A 14,944-nucleotide genomic window follows, 5' to 3' on the forward strand; every position below is an offset into this window, starting at 1 on the left:
AACAGGCACTCCGGCTAGCAACAACATTGTACACAAAAAAAAAGAACATAACAAAGAAAAGCTGAAACGAAGAACTAATGAAATAGCTTAGCGACTAACCTATTTATCTAGCTAACATTGCGACAAATGCAGGCTAATTATTTTCTAGCATACCACAAGATACAACATATTAATCTTGATCCATCACAACCAAAGATGCAAAACAAAGCCAAAGGAGGCTTCTCGACCAGCCGCCAGTGTTCACCACGTACTGTCAATCCATTTGGAGGACACGTCATAAGTCATAACGCACAACATACACTGGCATAGCATACGTCATAAAAATCACACAAATGTAGATAGTACATGGCCTAGGTTCAAGGGTGTTCAGGTAGCATACTTGTACATCGACCTAAACAACATATCAGGTTCGGCTTCATAAATACTACATGACGATGATGCACAGACAAAACACAAGAGCACGCGCCATCCTGAGGATGCAGCAAACGCCGTTCTGATGCAACCTGCTCCAATGAAAGAGCAGCTATCTGGAGTTCAATACATTATACAGTTATGACCAAGTCGGGCAACGCACAACTGGTGAAAAAACGCATATAGTGATACCACAAAGGCATGTATCACAACACCTTCTTCCCTAACTTCTCAGCAGCATATGGGAATAGCTGCCTCTTCACTGCAAGAAAGAAGGCGGCTTAGCTATGCTCATCACCTAATAAAAAGCAATAAGAAACAAAAGCGGAGAGAGAACATACTTTTTCGAGTGATTTCCCGAATGCAAATCTGAATCATCACTACATGGACCTGGAGGAAAAAAAAAAGCTTTCAGCACCGCCACTTAGCAGACCAAACCAACATGAGATCCATCACATACACACAGACCGGGGTAGGCAGAGGCGGCGGAGTGTGCAAGCCTACATGAGGAGACAATGCCACTTTTGCATTTCATTCATTTCTATCTCTTATTTTTCTTTATGATTCTATATATTTTAGTAGATTATTGAATATAATATATTCATGGTAACATTTGATATACAGTAAATCACTTCTTTTATTCAATTATCATCTTTTTCTATAAATTTCCTTAAATTACATCTTTTAATTGAGCTATATGCTTGACAGATGGTTATACGATCAATAAAAAAGTAGAAATATATATTGCTTTGAACAGTATTTGCATATGGAAATAAAAACTATATATGCCTTAATAACAAAGATATTATGGCTGTAGCATGCTATTATGAAAAAATATACAACAATTACCACATATCATCAGTCACATATTTACAGATGAGGTAAAATTATGCACATGCAAATTTAATAATGATGTATGCCTTGGTGTACAACATAGATGGAAATGCAAACTTCAGGGCATGTTCCATTCCCCACTAACCTGTATAAAAAAATATTTCTACTGTAGCATGTGTCTCTTTGGTCACGAAAATACTAAACAATATAATAGTTTCATATAGTGATTAACAACCAACATTCATACATAAATGTTCTGAATAATATAAGAGATTTCACTTTAATCTTGTAAGGCCTGCTAGCATGAATAGTATCTATTAACCTTGGTGGGATAGATTGCGTGAATAATAAAAAAGCAAGAAACTCCTTGCAACTGGAGGAGGCATTTAAGTGATCCTACTAAGAGAGAAATGATGCCATTTCAGCGATTTGCATAGTTAATCCAACTAAGTAGTTCATAATTCTATTTCCCTAATAAACTTAGTACAGACTGTTAAATAATAGTGCAGTGATAAATATTTAAATCTGTAAACTTAATAAACTAAGTAGCTGATCTCATGTGATAGAATGTGCAAACTGGCACAAATTCAGTCGCAAGATAAGAACTTATTAACATGGAAGCAACATCTTTTGGTACTGACACATGACACAGACAAGGTGCAGATATGGCAGGAATATGAGAAGGGGAATGTTTCACAATGCAATTATTAATCGTTAATTAGTCCAGAAATAATTAAGCCACAAAATTACATACTGCTACTGAAATTACGAATCTATGCATCTTTGTTACTGAAACGTACTGGATATACCATGGATCAGACATATTAAGAACAGAGAGAAAACAGTCTTAACATGACTACATGAGTACAATACTGCTACTGAAATTATGAATCTATGCATCTATGTTACTGAAACTTTGTGCCATGGTTGGGCAATACTACGATGGTAAACAATAATAAATGTCCAAACAGTTTCTTCTACATAGACCAATCGGCATATTAAACGGTATATTATGCACTAAATAGTGGAATTCCCTAACAAGGTCAATGAGGCCAAAATTTGAGTAATCTTTTTTGAACATGTCTAGATGGAGTAAACTAAAAGCGTAATCAAATTCTCCAACAACATCATTCTCAATATTTTACTTGCTTTTGATATTCACATTTAGTTCCTTGGTTTACTTCCTTACATTGATATTATGTTATGCCACGAATGAAAGTGTGGCACAAATATACTTAATGCAAGCTATACAAAATGGAAAATTTTAACTTTAGTATTAGAGTGATACCTGACAAAAATCTACGACAAATCAACATCTTTCATGCCGCAACCTCACCAAGCAAACCTGAAGAGTTCCATTAAAATTCAGTCTTCCACGTCTAACTCGAGGAGAGATTAAACTATATATGTACATAAAACAGAAACTACAAACATAGATGGATAAATGTTGCTTATAAGTTGTTGAGTAAACAGGTTCTTGTACATTAAGTTATGCTGTAAGGACCATAATACATACATATATGTATATACACACACTAATTTTCTAGCAATGCTTGTACTAATGCATTCTTTGGAGCACTGTATCAACCTCTAAAGTCCAAACAATACTATTCTTGTTAATTCGGTATTCGAGAATTAGGAAAAAAAAGGTTCTAGTCTCAGGTGAAAAGATCCAACGACCTTCCAGTCCAAATATCCCGAGTCGCTGGATCTGATCCAAGTAACAAAACCGCATACAGTCTACCTTGAGCCCAATAGGGAATCACCCTGGCACCTCGTGACGCCTGCGCCTCCCTTACCACATGGTGCGCCATCCGTCGCGTCCTCCACGTTGAATTCACGCCCTCCACCTTGAATTACTCATATCGTTCTTAGACTTCCTATCAAAGTAATTGACCGTACAAGTAGATTGAAATCTACTATAGATATATTTAATATATTTAAACACATGCTAGAAAAAAGTTAAAGTTAGCGTTGGCATTAGCGTCCTCCAGGAAAAAACTACCACACGTATCTGGTAAGATCATTTTACCAACATCCTAAATTGATACATTTTTTTGTAAAAATTCCGCCGATCTATTAATAATCATCAACATCAGTACAAACAGCCCCAAAAGTACAAATTAATAGACAGGTTGGAACAATACTGCTTTCTTTTTCTTTAAGGTTCAAATCTTATGTTATCTACAATACAATTCAACGGATAGAGAGGGGGCGATGATGGCAGCGCCACAGCATTCCATAATTTCCGCTTAATATAATGACAGAAATTATAAGAGTACCACTATGTACAATACATGGGTTTACTGAGCTTGTGTACTGTAAAATTCCACGCTCCACCATTAGGAACACGGAGGATATAATTAATATTGTGTGAGTGAAAATTAACAAAAGGGCGATGGAACTGCTATAGGCTAACAGTATATATATCTGATCTGATGCACGTACATGATTTACTAATACGCAAGAATTATCCCTTCACTTAATAGATTGACGCCGGCATCAAATATTCAAATTTCATCCTAATAACGATTCTTCAAACTCGTGGAAAAAATCTGCGGTAGATAAACAGCAACAATAGAATCAGTCCTTGGAGCTTGAACATCGATATAAAATATCACTGCCTAGCATACAAATAATTTTTCGCATTCCAACTTCTACTCCAACGATTTGTCACATTGCAAACATTCATCGATCTGCAACATTTGAAACACATATCTCAGCTTACTGGCATTATTTGGTTTTCTATGTGTTAAAATCTGAATGTTGTCTTTTAGGCATATAATCTTTGATTTAGTGACATGCTGAATCGGTGGTAAGATATCTCAGTGTTCTTGATTTGAGAAATGGTTGTTGAACTTGCATACCTGAATGACAGCTGAGGAGTCCTGGATACAGAAGCGAGCTGCTACAATGTCCGTTCATGGAGGAGGAGAAGCACTTGCTGCGTCCTGAGGCGAAAGAAGATGATGACGACCCTGGTGAGGATCCATGGCCCAAAGACGACCACAGCCACTCTGGCATCGAGGATTATGGCGGCACCGCTGCGGAAGGGCAGGGAAGAGAGACCGGGGCAAGGTCAGGCCTGATCCTGATGCCGATTAACAGGAGAAACGGCAAGTGATCAACGATCAACAGAGAAACCAAGCATGTCCTATGGAGGCACGACTTTGTGTTGGGGATTAGTATATACGTACCACGCGTTTGTCCGGGAGGAGGACGGGGCTGTCGGAGAGGCGGAGGAAGAGGTCCTTCTTGCGGGTTGACGGCGTCGAGGGCAGCTCCCCGGCGGCGAGCGGCGGGAGGACGCGGGGCAGGAAGCAGGCCCAGCCGGAGTCGGAGTCGCCCACGGCGCGGAAGGCCGGCGAGACCGCCGCGGCGTGGCCGGGTTCGCACGTGGAGGTGCGAGCGAGTGCCGCCGAGAGGAGCTCCTCCGGCAGGCTCCCGATCTCCCAGGCCTCGGCGTCCATCGGTTCCTCCGATGCTGGCCGGTTGACTCGATTCGATTCGATTCGATTTGGCGAAGCGAGTGTGGAATCTGTAGGAGCTGGGATTGTCTTGAGGCCTCGGGATTTAAAGTGAAGAACGGCCGGAGGACTTGGTTGGCCTGGACGCTGTACACGTCGAGGTGCTCGCGGCGAGGCCCCCTCAGGACCGACCGGAATACCGCGGCGGGCCAGCGCCCCACCAGTTCAGCTGCACCTCCACGGATGGGATGGAGGCGATGACCTGCAGAGACGGGGGACGGCCGGACTGAGCGGGAACGAAGGAGACTGCTTATGCTATTTACAAATCGGGCCCGCCACGCGCCGACCACGGGAACCGGCCAAGTCCGGAACTGCTGCCACCTACATCTACGGGCCCACCGATCATGCAAGCACCGTCAAAACGCTGAGAAGCCAGCGATTGTAACAGCCTTATACTGTTTAGATAATTATGTATGCTATGTTGTAAAAAATCTGATGTGGCACACCTATTAATGAAGTGAGAGATGAGAGTGGTATCATAATATGATACCGTGTCATATCACGTAAAACTAGAAAACTTAATGGTAAACACATCATGTACACACATTTGCATTGAGATTCTACAAAATATTAAATATGATGATACTATGATAATATCTTATGATACTATATATTGTGGGGTTGATAATATCTTATGATACTAGTGTATGATACTTCCCATTGTGACTAGTCTTAAATCAAATACAATAAAATCTAGTCAGCTGAATGTAGAGTTTCACATCAGCAATATCTTATGTGGAAGAGAGACAAAAGAAGAGAGAGAATAGAGCAAGCTGTTCACGTACAGCCCGGCTATTGCACACTAAACAAAAAACAAGAAACATCATGCAACAAAAGACATTTAGTGCTCCCTTCTAAGAGCAATTTCAATAATATAGCCGGTTATTGGCTATAAGCAAAATGACGTGTCATCTATAGTCAACATGTAGCCAACATGTACAATAGTTGGTTATAAAAATGTACTGATTTTTCAACAGATGACACATCTTTTGTTCAAAAAACTTGCCTAGAAGCACGTTCTAGAGTTAGTTCTTCCATAAGAGCCCACTTACAATTTCTCTCCTCTTCTCTCTTTTCTCCAACTAGACATAAATATGTCATTTTAATTTTTGTAGCCAGTTGTTGTGGCTACTCAATAGTCAATCTATTGTAAGCGAAAAGTGTATTTGGCTCATGGGCACCAGTGCTCCTACTGCTTAAAAAAATCAAAAATAATACATATTTGTTTCAAAAAAAACTGACAATAAATCTAGATATAACAAATGATGTAACCTACAAGCGTGTAAAATTTTAATATGAAATTCTTTATATTGTAGACTACACAAAAAACACAAAATCTGTTAAAATTTGGAGATTTGAAATATGTATACCCAGATTCACACGTCTATTATTTTTGTGTAGCCCAGAATTTTTTGTATTTGAACTTGAAATTTTGCACGTTTATGGAACATTTCATTGGCTACACCATGATTTTTTTCTAATTTTTTGAAACACATAAATGTGATTTTTATTTTTTCTAAAATAGCAGGAGCACTGGTGCCCATGAACACCAAATCTCTGTCCTATTGTATGTGCCTACTTTTACAAGGGCTTTTAGCTGACATGGCACTAGTGTTGAGCCGTTCAGCGGGCTCTTCTATTAGCCATGCTCTTAGACTGCTCATAGTGGGAGTAACATATGTAGTAACATCACACTCTTCAAAATATTTTGGTGACATGTCATGACAATAAATGAAGAAAGTGAGTAATGTGGTAACTAGCTACGTTACCATAACATCACACTTCTCAAGACAAGATGTGTCTATAATCTAATAAATATGACATGCATGATACCACATATCTGTAACTACCCACTATGAAGGTAGTAACATAGGATAGTGAAAGGACACGGATGTCGCCTAGAGGGGGGGTGAATAGGCGGTTTAAAACTTTTACGAGATGGGCTTAACAAATGCGGAATAAAACTAGCATTTACTTTGTCAAGCCCAAAGCCTATATACTATGGTTCACCTATGTGCACCAACAACTTATTCTAAGCAAAGGTTCACCTATGTGCACCAACAACTTAAGCTAAGCAATACAAACAAGTATGTGATAGCAAGATATATATAACTTCAAGCACGATGGCTATCACAAGGTAAAGTGCATAAGTAAAGAGCTCGGGTATAGAGATAACCGAGGCACGCGGGAGACGATGATTTATCCCGGAGTTCACACTCTTGCGAGTGCTAATCTCCGGTGGAGAGGTGCGGTTGTTTAGTGCTCCCGAACGCCACAAGAGGCTCACCTTGAGGTGTGGTTGCTCGATGCACACCAACGCCACAAAGGCCTCACCCCAAGATGCGGTACTCACACCACACACCGAACGCCACGAAGGCGCCTCACCTAAATCTTCGGTGACCCTCGCCACAAAGGCCTAGGTCACGTGTTCCACTAAGGGATTTCCTTCGAGGCGGAAACCGGGCCTTACACAAAGATTGGGGCACACATCCACAACTTAATTGGAGGCTCCCAACAAACCGCCACAAAGGCCTAGAATCCGTCTAGGGTTCCAAGAACCCCAGAGTAACAACCTTCTTGTTTTGACCACCACGAATCACCGTGGAGAACTCAAACCGATGCACCAAATGCAATGGCAAGAACACCACAAAGATGTTCAAATCCTTCTCTCTCAAATTCCAACAAAGCTACAAAAGCTATTGGGGGAATAAGAGAGGAAGAACAAAGAGGAATTCACAAAGAACACCAAGATCAAGATCTAGAGAGTTCCACTCACAAAGAGATGGATTTGATTGGTAGAAATGTAGATCTAGATCTCCTCTCTCTTTTCCCTCAAATGGGGGCAAGAATCATGGAGGGATTGAGAGATAGTGCAAGCTTCTCTAGTTCAACAATGGAGGAGAGAGAGAGTGAGAGAAGCACCAGCCCAAGGAGGAAGAAGGGGGGTATTTATACCCCCAAGAAAATCGAGCCGTTGGGCAAAACCAGGACCGGATAATCCGGCCTAAGTAAGGGCCGGATAATCCGCCCCCCCCCCCCGGATAATCCGGCCTCGGGGACAAAACTCCGGTAAAAATCCGGCCAAAAGTCCGGCCCCTGTCCCGAGCTGCTTTTCTTCGGTCCTTAGCCGATTTCGAGGGGGCGGATATTTTCGAAATATCCGGCCCGGATAATCCGGCCCGGAAAATCCGGCCTGGCAAACTGCAGAAACACCAAAACTAAAACGGGCATAACTTTAGCATCCGAACTCCGATTTTGATGATCTTGGGCTTGTTTTGAAGCTAGGAACAAGCTCTACAAGATCATGCAGGAAACCATCATAGTCCAACAAGGGAGGATAGAAACAAATGATGAAAGGTTTGACCTATCTAAAAAAGACATACTGGTAAAACCTCCAATCTCGAAAATGCAACAAGTTGCCCGTGCAAAAACCATTCTTGATGAACTAGAGCTTGTCATGAGAATAAGCACAAGCTCTAAATAATCACATGGATAAGATCCAAATAACAACCAAGAAAGATGATGAACCAAACTCGAAAACGCAACAAGTGATCTATGCGAAATCCGTTTTCGATGAACTAGAGCTTGTCATGAGAATAAGCACAAGCTGTAAAACATCACATGGATAAGGTCCAAATAACAACCAAGAAAGATGATGCAAGGATGCAAAGGTTTGAGCTCTCTCCGAACGATACGATCGAGTTACTCACTCGAGAGCCCTTTGATAGTACGGCAACTAAACTAGGTCTCCAACTACACTATGAGACCGGTGAGAAAGAAACCCTATCAAGAGCAAACCTTATACTTGCGCATTCCACTTGAGCTCGATGACGACGATCTTGACCTCAACAAGATGGAACGCCTTTCTTGCTTGTGTTTGCTTGACGAAGTCTTGTGGATTGCTCCCCCATAATCCACCATGGGAGAGCTTCTTCTTCGGCGCATCTTCACATAACCATGACCACCATGTGGATTTCTCCCCCATAATCCACCATGGGAGAGCTTCTTCTTCGGCGCATCTTCACATATCCATGATCACCATATGGATGGCAAGACTCAAGCAAAGGATCTCTTCGAGATGGCTCATCTTGAACTTGCACTTCATTTCTCCATGGCAAGCTTCAAGCTTATGAACTCTTCGAGTTGGCTCGTCTTGAACTTGCACTTCATTCTTCATTCTTCATCATATTGATGTCTTGAAGTAACTTGAGGGCTCACTTCATCTTCATCTTCAAGACATACTTGACACTTGATATCCTTCATCAATTTCTTCTTATTGCAACCTTGAAGCCAACAAATGGTTCAAGAATTGCCTATGGACAACTCCTACAAATATAACTCAATGCAAACATTAGTCCATAGGGATTGTCATTAATTACCAAAACCACACATGGGGGCTCCATGCACTTTCAATCTCCCCCATTTTGGTAATTGATGACAATCTCTTTGAGAGGGTTTATATAAGGAATTTAAGTAACAAATAAGTTGAATATATAGAGCAAACTCCCCCATAATATATGCATGTGTGAATGATCTTGACTTTCATTGCATATATTGGCATTCAAAGCCTAGTGGGGTTTCCTCTAAATATTCAACTATGCAAAGCAACAAGATGCAATGCAATAAATGCACATGCTTAAGCACAAAGCAAAGACATAACCAAATTCCCTTAAACCCTCCAAACTTCTCCCCCATTGGCACCAATTGCCGAAATGGGTGAAAAATTTAGAAGGCCAATATAGTGAGAGTTCCTCCATAGCGTGTGCATTTCTCATAATTTGAGTGGAGTCAAATGCACATATCCAATGACGAATATTCGGAAGGAATCACACTATAGATAGGATCAAAGATTGCAAAAAGATAACAAAGTCAAGAAGCTTCAACAAATGAAGCAAGCAACCAAATGAACCACAAGGAAGATACCAAAAGAAAGATAGATATTATGATAAGATCAAGAAGATTGCTCTAAATAATATGAGGAAGCTCCCCAAGGTTTGTGCACAAAACTAGACAATTTGCATTGGAGTATAAAGTGCACAAACATGGAATCATCACTCCCATAATATCATTCAAAAACAAAAGATACCAAGTGAATCAAACTCTAATTATCACCACAAGATAGTGTTCTAAATCAAATGAGGAAGCTCCCCAAGGTACATGCATAAAATAAAATGTTGCATTTGAATACAATATGCATAACATGGAATCTTCACTCCCTCATTTAAAACACAAACATATGTAATAGATCATAGATAGAAAAGTAAGCTAAACACTTGCAACAAACAAATAGTTGAGCAACAAGTAAGAGGCACCATAATAAAAAGGCTCAACCAAGAGGATATGTGAAAGGCATGATAAAGCATATTATAAGACTATTACAAGGATGAGCAAAAAGCATCATCATAGTCTTCAATGAATTATATTGCTTAGCATGACCAATCAACACGCAATAAATAAATAAGATATCAAAAGGAGATGTATCATCTCTTATGTGTATACGTTTATCTAAGTGGGCAATATCACAAAGATATTTATCCACAAAGAAACATGCACACATAAAATAGATACACAAGAAAAATAGTATGATATCCAAGACGAAGTCATGCAATATACCAATAAGAATTTTTGCTTAATAGCATGGCCAAAGGCTTAATTTTATCTTATTGTACATTCATGAACTTCAACCACAAACAACTAAAATACATCACAAATATCAACAAGGGATAGAAGATAGTTGGGATGCATTTGAGAAAGGCAACAAGTATCACAAACGGGGATACCAAAAGAAGTAACTAAATTTGCACTATCATCTATATTGCACATGTGAGAGCCTTGAGGAATTGATATGCAACAAAATTGCTAGATAGGCATAGTTGGGATGGATGAATCATGAGCATGATTTAAAATACTTCCCAACAAATGCACTCATCTCAAATTACTCACATTCACAATAAAGAGGTTTCATTAAGACTTTTGCAAGAAGCACAACATTTGCAAATCAAGAGATTCATGCCAAGATGCAACCATAAGGTTGGATACAAGAAAAGTATGCATGAGAAGATACTTGTTACCAAGATAGCATTGGTGTGGATGTAGTAGATATGTGTTCGTTGACCATCCTAGCTTGCCTCAAGTTACCATTGAGTCACCACTTCTTTCCAAGAGTGAGACAAGCATTCAATGCATATCCATTGTACCTAACACAAAGGTAAGTACAAAATGGTCCCCAAACTAATTGGGTCCGAAGTAGTTAGACACACTACAACATATAGGACAAACTCCACAATTCTATGTGTATATAGATATGAAATTGAATTTTATGCACATCTTAGCCAAATTAGGATTTGATGGAGTTTACCCTATATATTGGATCAAAGAAAGTGACACATGCCATAAGATATACATATATTAAATATGCATGCACAATAATTTCAAGAACCAAAGGAAGATACAATTTGGACAAAACACCAAATAAACCAAGAGACAATGGTTGTCCAAATTATATCAAAGAATCAAATCAACACAAGATTGACTCCAAAGACTTATCTCATTATAAGAAGCTAATTAAACCTAAACACAAAGGAATGAGATAACCAACTCCCAAGAGAGCAAGGTTCCAACAAATAAACTAAACCCTTGAAACTTTTAATGATGGCACAAAGTACCAAAAAGAAAATTTTATGTCTCCCAAAACCAAATTTTTGATAAAGATCAAGAGATGTTAAGCATTCTAATACTATAGAAGAGCTCCCCTGTAATGTCCCAGGTTTAGAGACGATCGAGGGGTAGATTTTTGAAAGGGATGTGCATTGCATAGTAAATTCTGGGGGAAATTTCGCGCTTTTAAACAAAAACTGCATCGAAGGGGGACAAGTTTCTCTCTCGACACCTTACAGGGTTAGGGTTTCGAGAGTGCGACAAACTTGCATCCCACTTCACTAGTTTAGGATTTTGAGAAGAGAGGGAGAGTTGCATGATTGAATTCTAAATAAAGTGACATGGTTGAATTCAAACCAATGATGAATTTGAATTTCAAATTCAAATATTAAATAAATACCCTAAAAATTGAATTGTGAGGAAACTCATTAAGTAAAATATAAATTATAAACAATATAAGCAATTAAAGTAAAGTAAAGCTCATTAGAGAAAACTTTGAGCTTTATTGATTAACACACAAGATACATTGTCTTTACAATATTCATAATGGAAATAAATGAATATTACAACACATTACAAGAATTTGTGGAATTGAAAAACAAAAGAAAATTACAACAAAGAAAAGTACAAGGATGTATCCTAGTCTAAATGCTACAAGATCATCTTCACTTGATCTTGGATTTGAATAACCTCCATGTCCATTGTGATCAATTGTTGATCCCTGCACAAAATCACATCAAAAGAAGTTATGCCAAGTGGCATAGCCACTTGGCGGAGTTAGAAATCAAATGAAATAGGAAGAGATATGACCATGGCTGCCGAGCTGATCCACTCTCGGCCTACACACACGACGCAGCTGCTCACCAAGCGAGTGTGCATGCGAGCACACATAACCGAGTGAGTCACCCAAAGGGAAAGGTGGAGGCTAGTCGACCGGAGGAGCAAGAGCTAACCATATAAAAACTTTTCCACAACAAACCCTAGCTCATTCATCGACCGAAGCAGCGGGGTAAGTCACCGGACATCAAGAACTGACCAAGAACGGATGAACGACTAGAGCACGTTTCATCTATTCCCAATCACCGAGAAAATAAACCAAGCTTCACAAGCTCACCGGGAGGAGCAGGGCAAGCAACTCAACCATCGGACCAACAACGAAGAAAAACCTCTACACCAACATCAAAATCTAGGAGGCTGGAGTGAGGTATACAACTCAACATGAACAAACCGAGATGGTTTTGTTCATAAATAAGCATGTGCATCAAACACACGAAGCAAAAGGGTGTGAGTACCCTGTTTGTGTCATCATCCGGTCACTAAGCCATTTGGTGCAAGCAAATATGGTAAAGGCCATTAGGAAATCATCCTATGGGAACAACGACTATGTAAATTAATGCATAAGCGAAGAAATCCGAGCGAGATGAAGACACGACTAGCCTAGCCACATACTCAACACCTATAGCTATTGATTCCATCGGACTGATAGACAATATGTGTCTATTTAAGTTTGTCAACGACAAAGAGCCATTGGAAGTCCAAATGCTGGATCAACCGGTAAGCATCTAGTAATCACAACAAGCCAACAAGAGGTGGGAGCTTCACGAACGAGTCAAGAATGGCTGTTGAGGCAACCTCTACCACTTAAGCAATCAAACCATCAAACCGGCACATATATCATTACCCGAAGGGTTCAAATGAAGCTAGGGTCCCCAATATATGATTGGCATCCCTCTAGCTTAACTAAATTCATTCATATGATCATCACTGTAGAGCGGTTCACATCATTTATCTACTTAATGAATCAAAGCTACACGAGATAAATGAAACGGAGAAGTAAGCTATGCACCGAGGCCATGCGAGATGATCCAATGGATCATTGCGAGATAGTAGCGAGGGCTTGAGCAAACACCAAGGAGTACAAACACAAGCCACCGTGTTACACCGACATCGGGAGAGCATCGGCTAGACACAAGAATGAAACGAATGACCATTCACCAAGCAGACTGATGATCATAAGATCATCGGGACTTGATCAAGCATGCTAGAACCAAGCCTAGCATCAACACTTTAACCATATAAATTAAATGGCCACGGAACGGGAACAATGGCATAGCAGACAATCAAAAATATGACAAATAGTTGTATGCGGTAACTTATCATCAAGAGAGGGTATTGTCTAGACCAAAAGCATGCTCAAGGGAGCATGTCCATGAATTATAGCACATCGAAGAGCACCCGAGTGCCTTGGTTCTTGCAAATTTGCAAGAGTTGCACACTTGCAATCAAGCCGAGTAGTATATATGAACACATTTGATGTCGAGGCAAGCATAGAACCAAGAGCAGAGGCACGGGGAAGAACTCTAGCAAGTAAAGCAAGCTTTCACGGGCACATAGCTTAGCAATCTTGCGCGGTAGCACACGCATAGCGCGGCAGCATAGCATAGCAGGAGCGAGCAAACATGGCGGCTGCGAGAAGAACACGGCAGATCTTGCGTAGGCAAGCACACCACGACGACGGGTCTAGAGGTGGAAGAAGGTCGGGCACGGGAGGGGAGCGAGGAAACGAGGCGCACTTACCGGAGTCGAGGAGAACGAGCGCAGCCATGGCGGCCACGGCGGCACACGCCGGAGCGCGGCGCGCGCCGAGGCCAAGCCGGGCCATGGCAGCACCACGGCACCACGGCCCGGCACGGCAACACCGCGAGCATCGGGGCGCCGGCGGGCGGCGCATCGCCATGAATCCTTGCGGCCGGGGTTGCGGGCGAGTTGGGGCCGCATGGTAGCGTGGATGAAATCCGGATCGACGCGGACCACCGTGTCCGCCGTCGAAAGGCGGATCAGATCCACCGATCTCGCCGGTGGCGGCGACTCGAGTTGGCGGAGAAATTCCGAGAAGGGGCGGCGACGAGGAAATCGCCAGAGAGGCGAAGGGGATTAGGGTTAGGTCGAGCGGCGCGGGGAGAGGAAGTGAGCAAGCGACCGCTCGGGTCGGTTGGACCCGAGCTGGTCTAGCCCAACCCTCTGGGCTCCACTGACAGGTGGGCCCAGGGGCAATATAGACATTTCACAATTTCATTTAAAACAAGAAAACTTGGAAATTTAATAGAAAATTGATAAGAGCTCTAAAAAAAATAATTAAGAATATAAAAATCAATCAGCATAAAATTCTCTATCTAAATAAAATATCAAAGAGAATTTTTGAAGACAATTAAGAATAAGTCTTAATTTGAGGATTTAAATAATGATTTAAATCACACATATTATTTCAACAATAAAAATAAGTCCATTAATGCAATTGGACTTTAAAAACACGTTGACAATATTTCAAGGTTGTATTTATCATAAATAGAGTATCTCCAAATCTATCTTAGTATTAACCTCTCATAAAATAACAACGACATCGGAAGGGGGGAACAAACCCTAAAAATGGAATCATGCATAATTGCTTCTTTAACCATTGCCCTTATCGGACAATGATGCTATTTTTCGGAACCGGAGGACAAGGGTCGGTCCAC

General features: G+C 40.8%; 1 long non-coding RNA gene across 7 annotated transcripts; it reads right to left on the reverse strand.

Moving 5' to 3' along the window:
* Positions 1-284: 284 nt before the first annotated feature.
* Positions 285-4,535, reverse strand: LOC124650356. 7 transcript variants are annotated; one of them, XR_006986979.1, is made up of 6 exons: positions 4,443-4,535; positions 4,113-4,336; positions 3,694-3,941; positions 2,534-2,590; positions 753-801; positions 285-673 (listed from the first exon to the last, which is right to left on the reverse strand). It is a non-coding gene; the product is annotated as an uncharacterized LOC124650356 (long non-coding RNA). The 7 variants fall into 7 exon arrangements; XR_006986978.1 differs by having other exon boundaries at positions 2,534-3,125; XR_006986976.1 differs by having other exon boundaries at positions 2,990-3,941.
* Positions 4,536-14,944: the final 10,409 nt, after the last annotated feature.

Source organism: Lolium rigidum, chromosome 4, assembly GCF_022539505.1.
Source record: "Lolium rigidum isolate FL_2022 chromosome 4, APGP_CSIRO_Lrig_0.1, whole genome shotgun sequence".
Lineage (NCBI taxonomy): Eukaryota > Viridiplantae > Streptophyta > Magnoliopsida > Poales > Poaceae > Lolium > Lolium rigidum.